Raw genomic sequence first — 24,838 nt, forward strand, 5'->3', positions numbered from 1 at the left:
GGTGTTGTGTCCTATGAATGATTGACAGTATGCGACCATAAGTGAGTGTGGTCACTTATATGGTCACTAACTTGATCATTCATGCTGTCGCGAACTTGATCACTCGTAGGGTCACTAACTCATCCATACAGTCACTCGCTCAATCACTTGGTCGCTCGCACATTCATGTCACTTACTTGCTCACTCATACGGTCAGGGCAGGCGAAATGTCAGTAGCGAAATGTTCGTGGAAAAGTTGGAGGTGAAATTCCTTGATCCTTAATGAACATTTTTCCTCAAAATATAAATGGATATTAAAATTCATAAGAAATATCATGAAAAAACATCAACACCCTTTCCTCACATAATCATTTAGATTGCACGCCACTGCAAATCCCTTTAAAAAATTACAACTAATTTCGTGAAAAAAAATAAATTAACGGTAAATTTATACTTTTCTAAATTCAAATAACTGTTGAAAGATAAAACGGAAATATTTTTGAACATTCAAAAAAATACACACACAAATCATATTAAACTTACTACTAAACACGCACCACGTTTCAAATTGTAAATAACATGCAAACATGACTACTTTAATACAAATCCACACGGAAGATGCTAATACATCAAACATCTTTTTTTTTTATGCTTCCGAGTAATTTTTTATGGGAATGTACAGTATTTGGAATACAGAGAGAGACAAAGCAAAAAATAAGTAATGTTCCCGAAAACGCATTATTTTCATTTGCTTTTAAACAGACTAAGAAAAGAATGATGTTGCTAATTATCGTGAAGAGGAAACCATTCAATTAGGAAATTAATTACTTCCTCGGTTCGATTTTCTTGCCGCCGTCCATTCAAACAAATAATGACGTTTTATCCAATTTCCTCTCCATTCATTGAGACTTTTTTCTATTCCATTTTCCTGGACAAGGTATTCTTTCTTTATTTTTATTTGTTTTAAAAAACAGGACATTTTGTTTTTTCCTTTCGTTAATCTCCGTTGCAAAATTATCAGCCAAATAAGAACATGATTAAATACGTCTTTATAAGTAATATTAATACATTTTAGAGTATATATGTTACTTACCTGATTGAAAATTCTAATTTAAATCTCATGATGGATTTTATTGTGGAGGGTTAAGGGTGTTGGGGGCTCGTCATCGTATAGGACAAAATACACTTAACAAACTCAATTAAAAACACTCACGAACGGAAAACGTATTCAAGAAAAGTCGAGAGGACGAAAGCTGACTTACGTTATATTCTGACACATCATGTAAGTAATACGTTTTGTTACATAGAGCTAGTTAATTACTGTTATTAATTTAGCTTAAGAGAGCTTTTTCATAATTAAATTACATACCCGACCGGCCGGATGAACTGGTAATCTATCAATAATTAAAGTTCTAACCTATATGAAGAAAGCTCGTTACATCAGAAAATTATTCTTATATCAGGAAGATCCGTCGCACTGTGAGGGATCACTGAAGCGCATGATGGTAGTGCCAGGTCTAGCCGAGATGAAGCCGAATCCAGATGTCGTGTCCATCGTCCAGGGATGAAGTCGGCCATTCTTGCTCTCAGAGGTCCTGGATCATAGTGCATCAGATACAGCGTCGTTTTCTCAGGTTCGTTGATCCAAGAGCATCCGCAACATTTGTGGACAGAATTCTTCGTCCCGGAACTTACGGCATATCAAACGGGGGCTTCGTTATCTCATATTAATCTTTTCTTGGTTATATTGTAATTAATGTAGGCATGATTAAGATTACGGGAACCGAGATGATACAGTCCTCGCTCAATAGCAGCCAGAACCAGAAGACCGAAGAGATAAAAAGTTGTTCCGAGCAAGCTGCTTCAAAAACAGATTTTCCCTCGCTGAGCGAGCTTGGCGAGAGTGAGTAAGACGCCAACGGCCACTTGGAGAAACGATCTACTATAATTTTATATAGAAAAAAGGACTTCTGTTTTTTTTTTTCATTTCGAAGTATGGTTCCAACAATGAAGAAAATTGGTTAGAAAGAAAACTTCAACCCTAAGGGAATCAGACTGATTTTATAGATAAAAACGCAAATATTATCTATTGTCGTATAAGTTTTGCACTATTAGTAAATGACAATCTAAGGAAACATTGGATATTGAGGTTATGATCACTGAATATTGGATATTGAGTTTATGATCACTGAATATTGGATATTGAGTTTATGATCACTGAATATTGGATATTGAGTTTATGATCACTGAATATTGGATATTGAGTTTATGATCACTGAATATTGGATATTGAGTTTATGATCACTGAATATTGGATACGTATTGAGTTTATGATCACTGAATATTGGATACGTATTGAGTTTATGATCACTGAATATTGGATACGTATTGAGTTTATGATCACTGAATATTGGATACGTATTGAGTTTATGATCACTGAATATTGGATACGTATTGAGTTTATGATCACTGAATATTGGATACGTATTGAGTTTATGGTTACTGAGTAGTGATTAATGACATGATTATTAATGAAAATCGGGAATTGGGCCGACGATCAATAGAAATTTAAAATCAGGTGCATAATTACTAAATATTAAGCATTTCGTTATCAATCATACTACTTCACCAAACACCAACTCTGGCCATATCACTATATTGCAATTTACTGCCGTTAGTGAGATGTGTTGGAAGAGAAGGCGCTGTCTATCGGTGGTCGCCTCGAGTTCGTTAGCGAAAATACCTTATCTATATCCTCCCTTGGGTTCGAACCCGGGACCCAGACAACAACCTTCACGATGGTAGACGAGCATCTTACCACCATGCCACTCGGGCATCAAAAATTTACGGCGCCCCCGGGTGGGCCGGGGGTTACCAATTCTACTGGAATATACGATATTCATTTCATGGTTACTGAATACAGGATATTCAATTTATTATTAGCTATTTAGTATATTGAGTTGAATAGTAATACTAATACTATTACTGAACCAAACATGCTAATCGACCATATTTTTCTGCTGAAGTTCCAACGAATTGGTGCATGTTGGAATGTACGTGAATCTAACATGACGTATTTTCTGTGTAATGCTTGTTATAGTACTGCCGTATGACTTTCGAATCATGAGTGAAGTGTAATAATTGAAGATTTTCACATTGAAGGTCTGTAGTTCTCTGTGGCGGGATCTTTTTAATGGGGACATCGGCTCACATTCGAGCCTCGAAGTTGGGAAACACAGAAAGCCAAGTTCAGCTGAACACCTGCGGCGCCGGTCTGATTCGAACCCGGATCGTCGCTAAGCGAGTTCTCACAATGACCACTCGATTACTACAGCGGCTGATAGTATTAACACTGGATAATGAACTTATAATTACTGGTATTGAATATTGAGTTGCAAACTATTACTATTGAATAATTAGCTCATTATTACTGGTATTAAATACGGAATACGTAATAACTTAATGAGAATGAGCTGAGTGTTAATGTATATTGGCATAAAACAATTGATAAATCAATTTTGGTATGCCGTAGTTGAGGAATAAATAATGAATACTGAATTTATGATAGAGAGATAAATATTTCTTGTATGAAGCAATAATCTGACAATTAATAATTATTAAAATCAGTTTTCCCCCTTTTCCTTTTGTATAAAAAACAGTATGTTAAAAAAATTCAATTTTTTTTTAAATTTTTCTTTTGTATAGTTGTATATATATATATATATATATTTTTTTTTTTATTATTTATTTTTTATTTTTTTTTTATTTTTTTTTTTTTGACGTGAAGCTTCTATGGCTACTTCACATAGCAGTGAAAGCGACGTAAGAGTAAATTTGAGTGAGGAGAAAGGAAATTCATCATAAAAACTGAAACGCTCTGTTTTCCCCTCAAAACTCATCTTTCTTTTTCCCTATAACTTATTGTGTGATGAAGGTCCGAGAAGCAGATGGGGGTTGTAGTGGTGGTGGTGTATGTCGATGGATGTTCGGCGCTTCAAAGAAATAAAGTTCGGGGGAAGCGGGTCGGTTTGGATGTTTGTGTCTGACAAAACAGTTTAATGCCTTTCCCTATTCCCTATGACGCTGTATCCCCTCTGACCACACGAGAGTATGTTTCGCACGCAAACGTGTTTTGTGAAATCACAGTTTCAGCTCCTAATTGGCTGCGCTGTCATAAACGCAACTTTTATTTTGAATAAATTTTCCTTCCCTTACATTGATGTCGCGTCATTTTATCATACGTGCAAGCTGTTTTTGATGACTTTTCAAACTTTATCTGACATAATTTATATTAAATTGGCATATTTACAACAATAATAAATTTTCGAAAATTCGTAAATCTAGTCATGTCAAATAGTTTTTTGTACCCAAAAAATATGTCTACGTGTTTTAAAATGACTGAAATTAATAGTTTCTGTCATTATGAATAATAGTGAAAAAATCGAAATCTGAAGTCTTTTATACATTTGATCACTGCGAAATTTTTCGGATGCTGTACAGGCATTATTTCTTCGTAGACCTCAAGGCAGAAACTGAAATTATTACGCTTGAAGCAGTTATACGTTATTTTCTCAAACACGATCCGAGAAAATTAGTAAGCATTTTTCAGTACGATAACACAGAACTTAATCTAAAACAAAACTTTTTAAGCGATAGAAAAGATACGCATTAAGAAGATGTAGGGATCACTCACAATTTTATAAATCGGCTTAGTTTTCTCTGTTCTAACTTATTAAAAAGCTTTCAACTACCCGAATTGTAAAGGGTGAACATTGTCAAATTTAATTCCAACTTAAATGAAATTAATGAAAATAATTGCATTGTGTTAGATTACGGTTTTGATGAAACAAAATTATTTCTCTAATGAATTTCTAACTCGTTTATAGGATGTTAGACATGAGTATCAGGGATTTCTTTAGGATGCTTTGAAAATATATTTTGAGATAGAACTTGAAAAAATGCCTTGTATGTATTGGAATACTTAATTTGTGAAAATAATTTTCGAAGAATAATGCATGCATTTAATGAATATTTTTATAAAAATACTATGCATTTTTTTTTTCATCGCTGTGTATCCTTTGAAATTTCGAAACGTAATGCGTCTGCTGTTTTGTACGCGTGTATACATTACTCTCCACCACATTCCGAAAAATACGTTTTTATTACAAAGGGTTTGAATTAATATCCACTAATACATTATCCACTAAAACAATAAAATTTGAATTTACAGATACGGAATCCGAACTCTTTAAATACGAAAAAAAATATTGACTACAAGCATGTTCCAGAAAAATTGGTCTAATAATTCAAGAAGTGATTCGCACATGCTGAACATGTTCTCTAATGCAGTTGGCACAATATAAATGGTTTGGATGAAAAATGACATTCCTCTAGAATGACGAAGATCACTCTGCAAGAGTAACTATGACTAAGCAGGCGAAGTAGTCGAGAATAGTTATTTTGATGAATGGTGATAGCCTATATTTCGTAGGTATGTGAATATAGTTGTTATAATAGTTTTTGCGATACAAATGATATACAAGAGTACATTCCCATACGATATATTTATCACTTGGTATGATATAACGAATCACAGAAATATGATACGCTGCTATCGAGGCCCACACGACTAGTCTAGTGAAGCTCTCAGTCATGTGAGTTAGACCAAGTACAATAACCTTCACATAAAACAGCTAGCAGAAGAACAAGCAAAATGAATAACGAGGCATGTAGAAACAAATGCTTAGCTTCCCATAAATCAACAAATGGAAGGGAGTCACATGAAGCGTTCTACCGCAATCTATCTATATTCATCAACTAGATCAATTCTATAGTTCATACGTTCTCCACAAACGCCAAATACTCGTCCTTCCCATCATGTATCGATATTCATTATTCAATCTTATATAGCTTACTAGTTTTTTACATATATATAGTTATACGTAAAATTTAAATCATTTCCATAAACGGAGGGAAAAAAAAGAATTTTACAATATCTGCATGTGGGTGAGATTCGATTTCCGATGCCATTGTCATCGTATTCTGATATCTCTTTATCGACTCGGAAAATGCATCGCAACTGCATTCCTTTATTCGAGTTGTTCGTATGAAACATATTTGCGTAGATATGATGTCATATTGGCAGGAATCAAAGTGATGAATATATATATGTATCCTATCTTCTCGTCAGTAAGTAAATGAATCCGGTTTTGCGGGTGTGGAACTAAATGTTCAAACTTGCTATTATTATAAATTATTATCCAAAATGCAGTAAAAACTTCAATCTCTTTGTTTCGGAGATAGACAAACGGGCCCTACATTTTTCACGATTGCGATTTTAAAAGGTTTTTAATGGTATTTTATCAAAGTTAAGACCTGGAGTACATATATTTTGACTTAACTCTAATGTTCATATTAAAGATATCGCCCAAAGTTTTTTTTAATGAGATTTTGATATACATTTAGAGGAAATAAATCAAAAAAAAAATTATGGCTCAAGTTTGAAGAGGTTAAAACTTAGATAACTGAGATGAGCTGTTTCGGTTCTGGAGTGAATTATTGACAACAAGGAAGGGTTATAAACGTCACGTGAAGTTCAGCCGAAGATATGGGTTATGGCCTTTCCAGCGTCAATGACGGAGTCGACTGATCTAATGTTTATACAAATGTATGAATTGGCATCACCATCATCATCATGCTGGCCTTCCTCCCCAAAGCTTTCATGTCTATCTCCGCCTATGGTTCAGTACAGTCCAGAACTCTGGAACGAAATTCACATAGACCTAATATCACAATTGGACACTACAAAAACCCCATTTTACATTCAGAAATATTTATCACACCATTTTCAAGTTGGGAAAAATATTCCATCCCCTCTTCCTTTCTGCAGCGATTTATTTTACTATTATAAATATTCCGGATTCTTAACACTGCACTGAGCTAGACTTCACATTTGCACACACAAATACTTCGTCTCGATTCAGGCGTGAGACTGTGAACTATAAGTAAATCCATATCATGTGAAAAACAGAAAATGTGGTTGTTTTAAAAGTAAAAGTTCTTGGAAAAAGTGATAATTTTTTTCTCATGATGTTATAATAGTTCGTTGACTGTGCGTTGTCTGAAGAAAACCAGTTGTCAAAATTAGTTGGTTTGATAATTTTTAAGAAAAAAAAAGTTCAGCACTGAATCCGAATATTTAGTGTTAGTTTCAATAAAAATCAATATCTTATAATTCATTTATGTTTATTATATTCATATACCATTATATTTTCCTCGAACTAAATCCGTCCATGATGTGTTTGACGTATGAACTTTCTTCTGAGAACGAAGAGCGCATGGATATGAAACTAAATTGGGAAAGAAAATACTCCGGGAAAATGCGGGGAAGCATCGAGCAAAGAGAAGAAAAAAGACAATAAGAATGGAGCCCTATACCAATAAAGCAGATGAATTTGTATGGATTTGATTTTTTTCATAAAACAACTGAAAAAATTTAAAAAAGTAATATTCAGAGAAAATGTCGTGACTTATTTCCGTTGCAAGAAAATAAGAGATTTCGAAAACACTCGCGAGGAGCAGGAATATAATCACAGAGATTGGAATTTATTTTTAGAAATGAGGTTCAACAAATATTTAGCTACCTCGAACATAAAAGGAAGATGGATGTTACCGTACATTTATTTAGTTATTTTTATGCATTTTCTTCTGTCCGTATATGCTTTTAGAAGGACCCAGAAAATAAGCAACAAAAAAAATTTTATAGAAAAAAAAACTGAATTTTTTTTTAGGGATTGACTATTTCTTTAGATCAAAAATATTTTCCTTCCCTATCGAAAGGATTCATCCAATATTTCTAAAGATAAATAAATATCTGACGTATAAAGAAAAGAAATTATGTATATAAGCAGGTGAAGTCTACATGTTATAACATGAAAACTGCATTTGGAGAGATAAGATTTATAGTTTTTCCACTTCGTAAAAATTCCATATAAAATTCTTTGAAGTCAGGAAAATATTCATAAAAAAATAGTAATAGTATTGTCCGAAAAGTTTTTGTTTTTTGTTTTGCCACTGGCATTCACGATCCTCCGATGCCACATCTGCTTTAGCAACTAGGGAAGAACTTGAACAGAATATCAAACAAATGAAAGAAAACAAATCTTCGAGCCATTGATTGAAATGACTGAATTAATGTAATTATTTAGTAACATGCATAGTTATATAACGTAGTTCGAACTTCTTCGTCAGTAGATTGAAGCAAAGTATTTGACATTTTAAAAAATGGAAAATAAAGGTATGCAAATATTGTAAACATAATGAAATAAACTTAGAAGTCTCGAAAATCTTCCCGAACACTGAACGAGCCATTTTCTCTTACTCTTACAAAGTAATCATTATTTATAATCATCGCTAGAAAATAATGGTCACCCTGTCCTGAAGAACCAAATTAAAAAGTTGTTGCTTTGTCTCTCTCCTCAGCCCAACAAAACAATTAATGGTTTTTTAATGCAATATTAACTGTGATGTTTGAATTTGAGAAATCGCTGTTAAACATTACAGAACTTTTACAACTTTGAACTTAATTTACTTTTTGAAATTTGTGAACTATACCTTCAATCATTTAACGGTAAAACTGAAATTTTAAATGGTGGAAACTTAAGAGTCAAATATCGGTGATAATATTGCAAAAAATATACATTATTTGTATAAATGTGTTCTCATATTTACATAATACTAATTGAAAGTTTTAGCTCACATGCTCTACTTAGAAAGGGTACTTTTTCTCTTTTTTTAAAGTATACGAGCCCTTGGGAAATTTAAGACATTTTGAATTAAACTTTTTGTAATACAAATTATGTTTCCAAAGTTAACGGTTGCAGAGATATCCGGTTTGGAAATAAATTGGGATAGCCTGGGAATGCCTTTTTGGGACAGGAGTAAACCTTCCGCCATACTCCAAAAAATATCTAACAGGTATCATGCTGTGATTGCATGCAAACATAAAAAGTTCTTACCAGAAACAACTAATTCTTGATTCAAAATCTTCTGAACACTTATGAAAATTTTATTGAGTTTGTTCCCCTGGAAACTACCCTATACAATTTCATTGAAATGTGTAAATGTCAAACTGAAATAAAAAATTTTGACCGGTTTTTCACAAATAATGGTATTCAATTTACATCAAATTAAACATTAGTTCGAACAAAATATTAGCTATCTTTTTATTCTCAAATATTTGGGACTCTAATATAGATTTTCATTCAGAAACACAGTTTGATAGATTTATCTTATATGATAAAAACGCTGTTCAATTCAAAGTGACGTGTATAAATTACTATTCTTATTTTTTTTTTCATAACATAATCACTCGAATTACCGAGAGAAAAAAATTAACATACATTACTCGGGGATTTGTAGATTCCTCATAACCTAATTATACTTGGGAATACTCAGAGCAATTAAGCATTGTAATCCTTTATCTTGCATAAAAGAAGGAATTAATTAACCGTAAAAAAAATAATCGTTTCGCATTATAATGTGCGTTAGGCATATTCTCGCAGAATTGATTAGACTATTCACAACAAGGGAATATTTACAATTCATAGGATTTAGGATCACGCGAGCACCACTAAATTATATGTATCCCATACATACGTGCTAGAACGATTTCCCCCCCTTTTATTTATTTATTTATTTATACAATATTGTTGGCCCTTGGGCCTATACAAGAGGATGCGATTGAGAATGACAAAGATATTGTTTGATGTTGGATAAAAAACTAGTGATAGAGGAAGATTCAACAATAGAGCTTGGGAGTTTGTTCCATTCACCAATGGTATGAGGAAAGAAGCTGTATTTAAAGCAGTCAGTGGAAGCAAAAATAGGTTTTATTTTAAGGGAATGGTCGAGTCTTCTAGAGATGTGTAGGATGGTTTTGCTAAGATGACCAGAAATATCCATGTTGAACTGACCATGGAAAATTTTATAAAGCAATGTTAATCGAGAGATGAAACGAAGAGTAGAAAGAGGGAGGAGATGAAGTTCATTTTTAAGTTCGGACACAGAAATGAAAGATGACCAGCAGTCGTGAACAAATCGGGCGGATTTATTTTGAATAGATTCAAGTTTGTCTATATTACTGGAGGTGTAAGGGTCCCAGATTTCAGCGGCGTAGGAGAGGACGGGGGATATATAAGTTTGGTAAGTCTGATATCCCGAGTAGAGTGTTTAAGATTGCGACGGAGGAAGAAAAGTTTGTTAAGACACTTCTGGTAAATGTAGTCGATGTGTTTGTTCCAACGTAGGTCGGCTGAAATAATGACACCAAGGTATTTGATATGTGAAACTTGGGATAACGGTAAATGATTGATGGAGTAGGAGTATTCAAGAGGAAGAAGTTTACGGGTAACTTTCATGTGAACCGTTTTTGAGATATTCATTGGCATTTGCCATAGGGAACACCAGTCGGCGATGGAAGCCAGGTTATGTTGGAGAAGTTCTTGATCAGATTGATGGTGAATGATACGGTAAATTACACAGTCATCAGCAAAAAGTCTAGTGGTGCAGTTGAGGGATTGAGTAAGGTCATTGATATAAATTAGGAAAAGTAACGGGGAGAGGACCGATCCTTGAGGGGTCCCAGACTTATGATCATTAAAATGAACAAACTGTTTACGGTGTTTTAGGAAAGCCTCCACCCAATTAAGTAATTGAACGTTAAGGCCAAGGCGGGAGAGTTTGAGAAGAAGTTTATCGTGGGGAACTTTATCAAAGGCTTTAGAGAAATCTAGGAATACGACATCAGTTTGTAGGTTTTTATCAATGGCTTCAGAGAGGTCGTGGATGAAGAGGGCCAGTTGAGAGGTAGTAGAGAGAGATTGTCTAAAGCCGTGTTGGTTGGAGAAAAAGAAGCTGATGGAGTCTAAGTGGATACGGATTTCTTTTGCTACAATATGCTCGAAGATTTTACAGCAGGAGGAAGTGATTGCTATTGGCCTGAAGTTAAGGGGATTGGAAAGTGAACCCGTTTTGTGGATAGGAATAATTTTATTGATTTTCCAGTCGTTCGGGAGGGTAGCAGAATTTAGTGAAACATTGAACAGGATTAAAAGATAGTCGGCGACTTCATCAGCACAGAATTTAAGAATAGAATTTGGGATGTCGTCAGGGCCAACAGAATGGGGTTTCAGTTTTTTCAAAAGTTTTAGGATACCTTGTTTGGAGAAGGATATAGGGGGTGAGTTGTGGATATAATCAAAAAAAGAGTATTGGGGAGGAGAGGGGTCTATTGAGAAAACCGAGCAGAAAGCTAAATTGAATTCGGTAGCCATCTCTGAAGGAGAAAATGTATATTTATTTGAACTTCTCAGGTAAGTGGGACCAACAGATTTAGGTCTAAGGTAACTCCAGAATTTTGTTGGATTGGTTTTTAAGTAATGGGGTAGAGAATGAGAGAGGTATCTGGACTTTTGGACGGAAATGAGGTTTCTGAGGTCTCGGGTGGAGGCTGAAATTATGGATTTGAGTGAATTGGATTTGTTAGTTTTATATTTGAAGGCGATTCGGCGGATTTTCCTCTTTAAATGAATAATATCTCTGGTGATCCATGGATTAAAAAAAGACTTAGGAGAAACATTTTTAATTGGAACTGTAGTTAAGCATTTGTCTATAATACATTTAAAAGAGGTCCAGAGGGTGTGGATATTGTTAGAAGAGGATATGGATAAGAAATCATTGAAGTGAGAGCGAAAAATATTTTGCATAAGTGGATAATTTGCCTTGTTGAAATTACGTTTAGGGGCGAGTTTGTAGGATGGGATAGAGTGGCGGAGGGAAAAGTTAATGACTGGGATATTATGGTCGGAGCAACCCTCAAAGATGGAGGTGGAAAGGACTGAAATTCGATTGGAGGTAGCAATGAGATCTAAGGTAGAGCTGGAGTAGAGGGTGGTTCTTGTGGGTTCAAAAATGGATTGGACCAAGTTAAATTTAAGGAAGATATCTAGGACTTTGTTATTAATTCCGTGATTGCCGGACAGGGATTCCATATTTTTCCAGTCAATGCCGGGAAGATTCCAGTCTCCGGAGATAAGAATAGAATGTGTTTTATAAAATTTTTCAAGAATAATTTCCAGTTGTTCAAAAAGGTGGAAATCAGGAGAGGGAGGGAAATAGACAGAAAAGATGGCAAGTGGGGGACAGTTGGGTTGAAGCCATTCGGCTCCAACAATTTCGAGTTCGGAATCTAATAGAATTTCAGTTAAAGGGATAGATTTTTTGAAAATAAGTAAGAACACGCCCCCCCCCCCCCGAGAGTTTCTATCCTTTCGAAAAGCATTGTAATCGGGTGGCAAAATTTCGGAATTAGAGATTGTATTATTTAGCCATGACTCTGTAACACCAAGAAAATGGGGATTATGGATGAGTAAGAATGATTCTAGAAAATCAGTTTTGTTTTTCAGGCTGCGAGTGTTAATAGTTCCCAACTGGTAGGTATTTTTTAATTTGGAGGTTGTGTAGACGGAAGGGTTGCTCGGGGGGAGTAGCCTAAAGGGGGTACCGAGGAAATATGGGAGGAGAGGGAGGGCATAGAAAGGTTCGAAGCAGTATGAGCGGGGAAGATGGGGCGGATATCATTAATATCGGGATCCCAGACATATTTGGTATTATTTATGAGTGCAAAATTGTGGATAAGTTTTACTTTAATGCCTTCGTCACGGTATTTTTGACTGGCTCTCCAAATCTGACCACGAAGCTTGTGTGTATCGAAAGAGAAATCTTCTGAGATAGATATGTTGCTGTTTTTAAGTTTCGAGGCATTTTTTAGAATCTCACTTTTTATTTTAAATTTGTTGAATTTTATTATGGTAAGTCTGGATCCGTGGGTCTTTTTGGAACCTAATCTGTGACAGCGGTCTATCTCACTAGGTGTAATATTTACGTCAAGGTGATCAGAACAGCATTGGATGATTTTGGATTCGAGGGTGGAGGAGGACTCGAAGTCAGATTCTTCAGGAATGTTTCGGAAAATCAAGTTATCCCGTCGAGAACGATCCTCAAGATCGATGACTTTATTGGTAAGGGAGGATTGGAGTTCAGAGAGATTAGAGGAGAGGTCGTAGACTTGGCTTTGGAGTTCCTCTACTGGGGAAAGTTTTTCCTCAACTGCACTAAGACGGTGGGATAGATCACTTAGCTGATGACTGAATGAGTCCTGTTTTTGGGTGAGGAGGGTAAGTTTGTCAAGAATGGCTACTTGGGTGTCTTGAATATTACGGAGAATGGATGAGTTATCCGAAAGAGTCGAAGATTCAGACGAAGGATTTGATCTATTTTGAGAGCGTGTTGGGGAGTGGCTGACCCTAGGCCCAGGGTTGGATTCGATATCTCCCGCCAGTAGAAGCAAGCTAGCCAAGTGGGTAAAAAGGACAAGAGGGAAAAAGGGAAGAGGTTTTGAATGGAGCAATTTCGAATGGTGGTAACAAGGACAGGAGCGAAAAGGGTTTTTCTTTAAAGCACACATATATTTTAAGTAAAAAATTGATGGTTGAGCAAAAAATAGAAACACACAGTACATAATAATTTTAAACGTCGGATGCAGGATCGACACAAAGAATATTAAATTTATAAAGATTAAATAAGTTGGTATGAAAATGTGAAGCGAACTAACCTGTAAAAATAGACTTGAATATAACATTTTTTTTGACGAAATGTCGATCCTGCATCGTGAAAGTCCATGGGTAGCGACACTTAAATACAAGCGGTGAAACGCCCACTTCGACAGCGAAATCCAGGTGGCAGCAGTAGTTGCGAGACGAGACCACTGTCGGGGAGGGGTGGTTTGGCGGCTACGTTCCGAATCGAATGGTGACGTCATACGGCTCTTGTATCGGGAGGAGATGGCGGAGAAAAACCCAGAGACGGCTGCGAGACGAGACCATTCTTGGGGAGGGGTGGTTTGGCGGCTACGTTCCGAATCGAATGGTGACGTCATACGGCTCTTGTATCGGGAGGAGATGGCGGAGAAAAACCCAGAGACGGCATGACGAGTATTTTTTCCTCCCAGAAGTGTACAGTAGAGTAGAGTCGATGGTTCCCGCAGGTTTATCACCAAGAAAATCTGTAAAAATAGACTTGAATATAACATTTTTTTTGACGAAATGTCGATCCTGCATCGTGAATGTAAAATTTATACAGGGTGACTCAGAAACGATGGGGAAAATTTTAAGAGGCGATAGTACACAGCAATACAAGCAATTCACATCAAAGAATGCATGGTCTACATGAAGCGAAAACGTGCTAGCGCGTTTCGAAACGGCAGCTCCGCAAACGTTAAAACGACATTCCTGTTGAAATTTATCGGGAGAAAAAGATCGCCATGCATGTGAATGTAACGTGGGGAAGAAGAAGAAACCGTACGCAAATCTGCGTCACAGTGACTAAAGGCCAGCCCTATGAAGTTATTTCAACGTGCAACCGTTATAACAGTTATAACGTACGGCATACTGACACACTTAATCATACGGAGTCCGCGCCTTTTATTCACTGTGACGCAGATTTACATACTGTTTCTTATTCTTCCCTAGGTTACATTTGGATGCATGGTGTTCTTATCAAGATAAATAATGGCACACTTGAGTAATACTTTTTTTTTTTTTTTTTTTTTTTAACCGAGCACAACTCAGGTCTATCGCCATAGGCAATTTTCTACCTACTGAGTTGTGCCGGAAGTGTAACTGTGCGTACCTAACAGTCTGAGTGCGTATCTAGTGTTGTGTATGATTTTTCAGTGCTGACATCTATATCCCAGAAGTGAAGTGAGTGATGTGTCGTGACTGAATATTTGTACTGTTTGTAGGTCTGTTGCTCTCTGTGGCGAGACTTTTTAACGGGGAGATCGGCTCGCATTTGCGCCTCGAAGTTGGGAACCACAGAAAACCAACTTCAGCCGACCACCACTGTGGTGACGGTGGGGCTCAAACTCGGGTCCCCGCGATGCGAGTCCGTCACTATGACCACTCGACCACCATAGCGGCACTCGAGTAATACTCAGAAAGCAGACGTGCATTTCATTTACGGAGCTGCAAAAGTACCGCAGCGGCAGCACGAATGTACGGTTCCGCAGTGGCGGTTGGCCAATACGAAAACATTTGCGCGCTTGCATCAGCAGCTGTGCGGAACGGGATCTTTTCTTGATTCCCAGTCTCCCAGGTCGTGAAAAGACTGCCAGGACGGATGCATACGATTTCTACTTCTTCTGCGGGTTATATTTTCATGCATGGTGTTCTTTTTCTCCCGATAAATTTCAACAGGAATGTCGTTTAAACGTTTGCGGAGCGGTCGTTTCAAAACGCGTTAGCGTGTTTGCGTTTCATGTTAGACCATGTGTATATATTACGTGAGGGAGATCGTGCGTTCTGCGGTGAATATATATAAAAATAAAAACAGATAGATACTATAGTTATATTATAATGGCACAATATTAGTTAGGGGTAATTACGGAAAATTGTTTTGCTCTATTGCGTTCTTGATTTCACCGAAAATGTCGTACGAAATAACTTATCCGCTAATCGGAAATATATTACGGACAGCAGTGCGTGAACTAGAAAAGTATTCGCTCAACCTAGAATTCAGTATCTGGTCCTGGCATTCGGTTTGTCGCATTTTAACAGACAGTAATGACAGAAACACACCCAAAATGACAAAAGGAAAAGAAATGGAACTACTGTTATTACGGAAAATGTAATTATTGTCAACAGCACATAATGACTTATCTTGCATCATATGCAGTCGATCTCGCTTCTTTTTTTTTTACTGTTCCAACTTAGACATTTTTTTCCCGCTTAGTACGACTTATTGTTGTGGTTCCAACTCATTAATTTTCATTAAGATTTCCCGTTTAAATCGTTTTCCTGCTTACAACGTTTTCCTTATATCAAGTGATAACGACTGATTAGCGATATTATTTCAGATATATTCCAAGAAAACTTTTAACCCTTTCAGTGGATTTTAAAACGATTTTAAAATTTCCTGATTCACTTTAAATCTGACACAGTGGAAATGACCAAACTTTCCAGAAGTTGCCACCTGTCTTTAAGAAGAATATTTTTTTTTTCCGATTGCGTGAGCTGTCGGTTGTTTTGTTTACACAAAACGAAGATGATAATAATAATAAAATAATGAAGGGTAAAATATAATATTTTCTTATCACAAAAAAAAAAAATGAGTAACTTTGCCTGGTTTTAATTTACACAAAAATTGCCACGTTTTTAAGACAAATAAATCACATTTGTCTTAAAAACGTGGCAATTTTTGTGTAAAATAATATTTTCTGTTATTTATGCTGTATTTCATAACCATATACTACATCGAAGCGGAAGGAAAAACATCCACATCTGTTATCAGACTTTGAACAAATGCTGACTCCGCCAACTGGAAATTGATAGACAGGAAAGTGGGAGGAAATTACATTACCAGCGAAAGCGCCCTGTACAGAACTAGCAGAGCTCGTGATTGCCGAAACGATAGGGTTTTACAAACACGAGACATCTCGTGATCGCGGATATAAAATTTAAATATTGTTTCTGTGATGTTGTGCAACTTGAATGCGTTGATTCAAAACTAACAACAATGTAGACATTTCAGTTATGTATTTAAAAAATAAAACCCCATGAATATTCAGACTTCAGGGTTCTTATACGTTTTAACATGAGCAAAGAACTATGCTCTAGTTTAAAATCATTAAAATATTATTTTACCATATATTTATTTCAAGTTCGTACAAATACCAATTTATACAGTTACCAAGTTTATACAAATAAAAAAAATTCAAGTTTATAACAAAAGCCGCAACAGACAAAATGCACTACGAGGTTGGCTGAGAAAAGATACCCAAAAAGACACGCATTTGATTTTATACGCTACCTACGTTAGTGCAAAATTTCAATTATTCATATCATTTTTTACAAATTTTTAAATAAAGTACTGTTAATACTTTAACGCTTATACTAATGCATTATGATGCCAGTGTAATTGGATAAAAACCAATTCAAAATATATAAAACTGCTCAGTCCATAATATAATGAAAAATATTGAGGTTACTTTCACATAATCTTATTTAAAATTAAATTTTAAAATTTTAAAATAAAACAAAAATTAATATTTTGTTTTATAACCAAAGTATTTATTGAGGCATTTCTGAAATATTTTTCGTCATTTTATGAACTGAATATATGGTTTTTAATTTTTAATCAACTTCTATTCAATTTTATTGATTTCATTGCTATTCTATCATGCATGTACGGTGTTGATAATGCATTCTTCTGAAATTCCCAAAAAAAACTTAAGCATTTGATATATGTAATATATTGTATTGGCATAGAGAGAGAGGATAGGATGTAAAATCAGAAAAATGTGTACCAAATTTAAAATGAATGGATTATTAAATAATATTTTTAATGATATTTCTACTGCAGCATAGTTTTCACTATGTTAAAAGGCCTTTTTTAGCATCTTATTTTGCAAGAGCAACTTATTTCGAAAAATCTTAAAAATTCATCACTGAATTATTCATATGGGAATTAGAATATTCAGTTTTTCTTCTGAACAGAATTTTATATTAGTTAAAAAAAAACAAATTAAGATTGTTCTCGGGATTTGCGCTTATATTTCCAAACGCTACTGTGACTAAACGTGTTTTTAATTATTTAGCTAAACAGTAAATATTTGAATCGTTCGAGAAGAAAAATTCTTATAACTAACGGTTTTATAATGTTTAATTAGGATTATACAGAAAATAAGCTACTCATTTCTTAAGAATAAGAAAGTCTTGCAAGAATTCGTTATATATATAATCCGGTTATTATGCATACTTACCAATAGTCTTAGAAGTTTGATAAATTTATCACTTTTATCAGCGAATGTGCATAATGACCCAGCGTCGTTGATAAATTTGATGCATACAAAAAATAGCATTTTACTGGAGATTATGGACGGCGGTGGTCTCTGTAGGACCGGGGTTTGATTCCTCGTGGGGGCCTTTTAATCTTCATCTCCACAAATAATCAGTAATCGCAGGTAAAAGTGATAAAATTAAGAAAATTCATCAAACTAACCAAAATGCTCGGCTATTGTGCATAATAACTGGTTTAATATGTATAACAACCGGATGTATCACATTTACAGTAACATATTTATACATTTATATGAAACTCGCTCGTTGATGGAAAAATCCATAGAAACTACTCCCGTTATTTACTTAGGAAAAAAAAATGTTGTATTATATCGAAGTGTTTGAATAAAAGAAAATAATCTCATTTCTCAACTATGTACTCATGATGTATGTAATTCATTATGTATCTCCTGCAATATTTTATTATATCAAGTGACAATGACGAACTGGTAATGTCGTTTCATATTTTAAGAATACGGTATATAAATATACGATTTTCCGTAATGCTGTGCAACTTGAATTTTGTTTTCAACTAAATTAACAACAGCATCAGCAATTTTAGTTATTGTCGTAAAGGTAAACAAAAAAACTGTCGAAGGCTGAAAAAAAAAACGTGTTTTGAAAAAAACAAATGTTAAGATAAGAGAAGTTCCGTCAGAGATTTATTTTTTATTTATTTAAGCGATTTATTCCCGAAATGGTTAAGAATTCATCACTCAATTATTCACACAGGATTCACTAATTTTGAATACATTAGCAGTTATGAAGAGAATTTAAGATTGTTTTAGGCATTTAAACGTATGTTTCTAAGAACTACAGAAAATAAAAGATGATTTTAATTATTTTACATACATGGATCTTTATGGAAAAGAAATTTCCCAAAAACGGAGCCACTTTAGTGATCTCTAAATTTTTCGCGGATCCAAATGATCTGTAAATGTGTCCGGGCCGCTTAAGTGCTCTGCAACTATGCCACGCATCACTCAAGTGCTCCGTAATTAGATGCCGTGGATCACTTGGATAATCTGAGAATGTGTCGCGGGTAACATGAGTGATGTAGAACCGCACTGGGGGGCCACTTAAGTGCTCTAAAACTACGTCACATGTCACTCAAGCAATCTCTAAATGTGTCACAGATCGCTTAAGTGTTCTAAAACAGGTCATGTAAGTAGTCTGAAAATGTGCCACGGGCCGCTTAAATGTTCTGGAATTTTACCACAGGACACTTATGCGATCTGTAGATGTTCCGCTTAGTTCATTTTTTTTACAAAATTAGGTTTGAGAAGGGCAGACCGCATCAGATAACCCCCGGGGTCATATTTGGTCCGCGGATCGAGGGCCTTTATCATTGTATGGCTTAGAGGGCAGTTCGCAATGAATTTATTAAAGATAAATTTTCCGTTCATATCCTTCCAATAACATTGAAATTAACAGAAAAAAATTGATTTTAATAACATATAAAGAAATTTTCTTCTGAAATTTAAATTAAAAAATATTTTTTTGCATTAAAAAATAAATTTTTGATCGTGGGAGGGAGCACGAGCCCCCTATGCACCCCCCCCCCCCATGTACGTCTCTGATTACACCAATATGCGTTAGGATTCAGAGTAGCAAAGCTGAGGACGAAATTTTGCTGGCGAGGTGGGGACAGAGTTTTGCTGACTTTTGCTGACAAGAGGGGAGGGGGTCAAAAATGGCAAAAATTTTGCTTACTTGAACGGCCCCTAAAAGAAGGAAACAGACAGGATATTTTTCTCCTTGATTCTACAGGAATATGCGTGCAGTATAAATTATAAAAATAAACAGATTTCTCTTCATTGTTTTATTATCATTATCGATGTTAGAAAAGCTCTGCATATCACCTGCAACAAAATCGGGAACAAATTATTTTTCCTGAAAAAGAATGTGTGACATTTTGCCGAGAGTTTAGTGATTTTCATTGTGGCAGTTGTGTGTTAGAGAGATTTTAAAAAGCACTCAAGGTGTTAAATTGACTGCAATATACCATGGAAATAGCATAAAAGAGGTTTTTTCTATCGGCACTTGGATATTTTATGAAAATATTTTTTTAATAAAGTTTTGGTCGATTCAGGGGGGCTTGGGGGGGGGGGAAGAGGCCACCAATGAGTGTCATTTCCGACATGACATTTGCCAATAGTACGTCTTCTCATCTTTGATTTCATATTATCATGTGAAGAGAGACAAAATGTATAAATATAGTATTAGTAGGAGGCAGAGAGAGACACATTTCGGACCTGTCGAATGGGTTAAGACGCATTACACGCATAAATCATTGTGCATATCTGGAACCAAAATAACTATATTTATCCAACTACACCTAGCTACAAAACTCCAATAGGAATCAAGTATCGTCGATCTCCGGTGTATTTCAACAGATATTAACCTACACAAGTTATAAGGTATAGAAAAAATGAACGTATTCGTGTTCTAGTGAGCGAAACGAAAGCAAAATTTTCAAGTTTTCTGACCTTTATAAGTTTTGGATTCCTCCCGAGTCTAGAAAAATACGAAAAATACATGAGCTTAAACCTTATCTATAGGCACATACAGACCTAAATAAATTAAAAGTTTTTGAGATTTTATCACGCCATTCCCTACGAAATACGTTCAATCTCAATCGTTCTATTCAAAAACCATAGAATCGGTTTCTATTACAAGTTGTTTCACGAATACTCTGAGATAAACTTGCAATACATTCTTCAATTCTATTTTATTCGTATTTATTTATTTATTTTCCTTTTTCCTCGACTCCGACGGAACTATTTTTTTATTTTCATTTATTCATTCGTTTTTGTTCATATTCACCCGATACATTATCTTTATTGGCTTTACTATTCCCACTGGCTAGAATGCAAAAGAAAATGAAATGGCGGATCTGGTTCTCATAATGTTAGCGCACACCGGACAGGATAGAATAGACTCACCTCAGGTCTGTGTTACATAATAGATTTTTCTGTTACACACACACACACACGGAAATCAAAGATTCACATGAAAAGAGTGCTTCTGTGGATATTCCTTTGGCCGCTTTCTCACATTTTTTCATCTGATGAAACTTTCTTAGAGAAATTTGCCACAGTCCAAAAGCCCTTGCGATCATTTCAGGAGGAGGGTAGGTCTGTCAACTTGGATAAACAAATAATTAACGCATAAATTGACTTTTAATTATTTTTTTTATCTTTCATAAATTAACTTATTGTTTTTACCCTACTATGTGCAGAACATCATTCTGTTAATGGGTCTGTGAGCACGGATGAGAAAGCAAACAATCTATGTATTGTTATTGTTTTTACATTACGATGCATTGGATAATATTTTGTAAAATAGCCCATGGCGTACATTATGTTGGCCGAAAGTGTTGTTGTCCCCTTTCCTATTAACGCAGGGAAACATAGTCACCGTTTTATTAGCACAGGGAAGATGACCCCCCTCCTTTTATGAACATCCATTTCCTTTGCACAGGACGCTCCGTGGTCGCCATATTATTGACGCAAAGTATACGTAGGATATAAAAGATAAAGTACGTTTAGGAATGGCAATAACGAAAAATTCAATAATTAATTAAATTTTAAAGGTAATTTAAAGATTTATTTACCTTTAAAGATGTTGAGACATGAACCTACGTGATTTAAATGAAGAATGGCATTTGCTTCACACGACAGTGATGACTAAATTATTCAATACTTTCATCCTTACCTGAATGCGATACTTTCATGCCCTTCGTCACCACATTTTCTACTAGTTCGTTCAACCCGCTAGCCCATATTTTGACCATAGCCCGCATTTTGACCTTCCCTTCTACGAGTGAGCCAGATCATTGGTTTAAAAAATATTCGAAAAATTTACCAGGAAAAAAGTCCGGACATCGTCGATGCTGAGCATTCTTTTCGGTACTTTTTAAGTCCTGTAAAAATCCAAAATATAGGGTCATATTACTTAATTCCCTTTCCGAAATTTACTGGAGAACCGTTGGTTCTAGAGGCATAAGTCCAATTACAAGAAGTATACAAATAACGTGTAGAACTTTTTTTTTCTTTTTTCGGACACCCTATTCTCAAAAACCTAGGTAGAAAGTTGTTGCCCTGTCTTTTGTGAGACCAACAAAAAACTTCCACCTTCTATAGGTTCAATATTCGCAGATATATTTGAATTAAAATAGGATATATTATAATTTTTCTAATTGAAAGTATTCCTCTAGAATCGACGGTTCGCAAGTGAAATGCGACATGGGGAATAAAGTAATCATCCTGTAGACTGTCACCAAAGACAGAGCATGTGGTGGCAATAAGACAAAATTTGACAAAGTTCGACTAAAGTGGGAAAGTGCGTGGTGACATGCATTGAACCCACGAACTCTTCTAACCTTTATAGGAAAAAAATACTAGAAATCTGAGTAAAAATTTATAAAATGTAAATAAATGTAAATGAAACTCACACCACTTGAAATGAGTGTAATAAACAAAATTACCTTGAAAATAACTATACATAGCCTACATAAGAAATTTATACAATGTAGTATATCAGCAACATCTGTTCACTTTGAAAATAATGTCCGCCCTTCTTGCGGTTTGATGTAGCCAAAGGCTAAGGGAGAAGAGGACATCCATGTTGCGTCTCCACATATCCGGTGGAATAACGCGTATTTCATGGCTGATAGTGGTATTCATTAAATTCATGAATCGTCAACAAACTATGCGTAAAGACGGTCTCATAATCCCGACGGACGTATATTGTAGCAGTTGAATCCGAGAAGAGCAATTGCCCACTGAAATCACCTTAGCAAGATATCTGGTGTTTCGGAGAGTCTGTCGTAGTTCTCCTCTTGGAATGAAGTTGAAAGAGAAATCCAACATTACCCTGTGATTGTTGGATGGAGAAATTCTATTCATACCATTAGTGGTCGAATTTCACGAACGCCAAAACTGATATTTCTACTGAAACGCACATGATCTTCGTGATCTCTTGAGGACCTCATAACCATTGAGCTTGACATTGTGAAGCATGCCAGAGAGGTATTTATCTATGAATATTGTTTGCGCAAGGACTGTAGGAGATGCCTAGAATAAACGCCCATCCCATCAGGCTGAATTGTGAATGATATGAGATCGAATTGATATCATAATCTTCCTCATTAAAAATAAAAAATGGGAGATAATCTCTGCATTTATGGGTCGCCATCTGACTTACAAATTTGGAAGCAACAACGCGAAAGAACATTTCGCCTGTACTTAGATTTGAAATGTTGTTGACCATTTTCTTTCTTTGTTGAGCGACTCTTTAGAAATGTATATCATGGTCCCATTTGCATCGCGACGTGTGGGAAATCCACAGAATACCAATTCTAGCTGACCACCAATCTGCTCCAGAGAGGATCGAACTATCGTCTTCAGGATATGTGTCCATATCGGTACTGTTATTCGACTACTGAACCATACATAAATCTTGAAGCTGTGGGAATCGGGGGCATGCAGGAGCCTGAGTGTTATAAGTGTATGGGTAATTTTTACGTATTTATGTTGACAAAGTGTTATACGTGATTCGTTTTATAGCTTTTACTCGCTTTCATCCTTTTTCCATACTTCAATGTGAAAAGGGAAGAATTCCATGGTTAAATTTTTTTGAATTTTCATGTTTTATGCAGGAATCGTGTCGAAACTTCATCATCTCTCTGCAAATGAAAAAAAATCACAGAAAACCAATTTCATATGATTACCACTGTGCCCACCAACTGGTCGGGGTAGGCTCTGTCATAGGCACGGCTGCAAATTTTGACGTGAATATGTTCTCTATTTTATGTTTCGTCTACTTTTCCGTGGTAAGTACTGAAATGTAGTAACTACATAATGAAATCGGTATCATCAGATTTGTCTTAAAAATAAATGCCTATCAGATGATACCATTTGCTGTAATTTGTGTTGTGAATCGCTAAAGATACAGCATAAAACTATTTCGTTACGAAAGCGTGCCACGAGTCTAGTGACCAGACCGGAGGAGGTATTAAAGTGAGAGTGGCATCATTGGATTTTACTGAATTAATGCATATCATGCGGCACCATTGGCTTCTATTTGTATTACGAATACTTCGATATATAGCGTGAAACAATTTCGTTACGAAAGCGAGCCGTCAGCCTTGTGCCTTGACAGGAAAAGGTTTTAATACAGGAGTGGTATTATTGGATTTCTCATTATGACATTTACCCGCACACATCAAAAATAGTGATGCATTCTGAACACGTCTTGAGATATAACCATTTCGAACATTTCATCAGGCAGCCTTTTACGAATGCACCCAGTATCGGCCAGATGATTTAAAAGACGTATTAAAAAAAAAAAAAAAAACATACTTGGAGATCGAATACCACAAAATGCCAGCACAACATACTACTGATTCATGTTGTTAGTTTTTCATGGTTGCGAAGTTTTACCAAAACTTTCTTTCCTCTTCAACTACAAACCTAGAGAAAGGTGAAAATACAGTCATGTGTCGAAGTGAAAATCAATAGCTCCTTTTGCGGTGATAAATAATAAATTTCTTTTCTTCCCTACTTTTCTTTTATTTCGCCCAGCTCTTCGTGCCTTCATGTATATATGGGCCGTATTTCCCAATTTCTTTAGTCTGCGGCATCCCCGGAGAGCTATCAACGTTGTCTGCGGGTGGGCGTTAATTGTTCCAGAAATTGACGCTGTAGTTACGTTGAAAACTACACGCGTTGTGTGTGGAATATTCTACGAAGAGCAGGAAAACATTATCATTAATGCAAGACCCGTCTTAAATATTTATAGATAACGTAATACAAACTTATATGTTATATGGAATGGGTTTTCCGATATCCAAACATCATATACGGTATGTGGAATTTAAAGTTGAACATTCCTAACCCATT

This window comes from Pholcus phalangioides, unplaced genomic scaffold, assembly GCF_987345545.1.
Source record: "Pholcus phalangioides strain wild (caught in Gottingen) unplaced genomic scaffold, Ppha-v1.0 ptg000015l_1, whole genome shotgun sequence".
NCBI lineage: Eukaryota > Metazoa > Arthropoda > Arachnida > Araneae > Pholcidae > Pholcus > Pholcus phalangioides.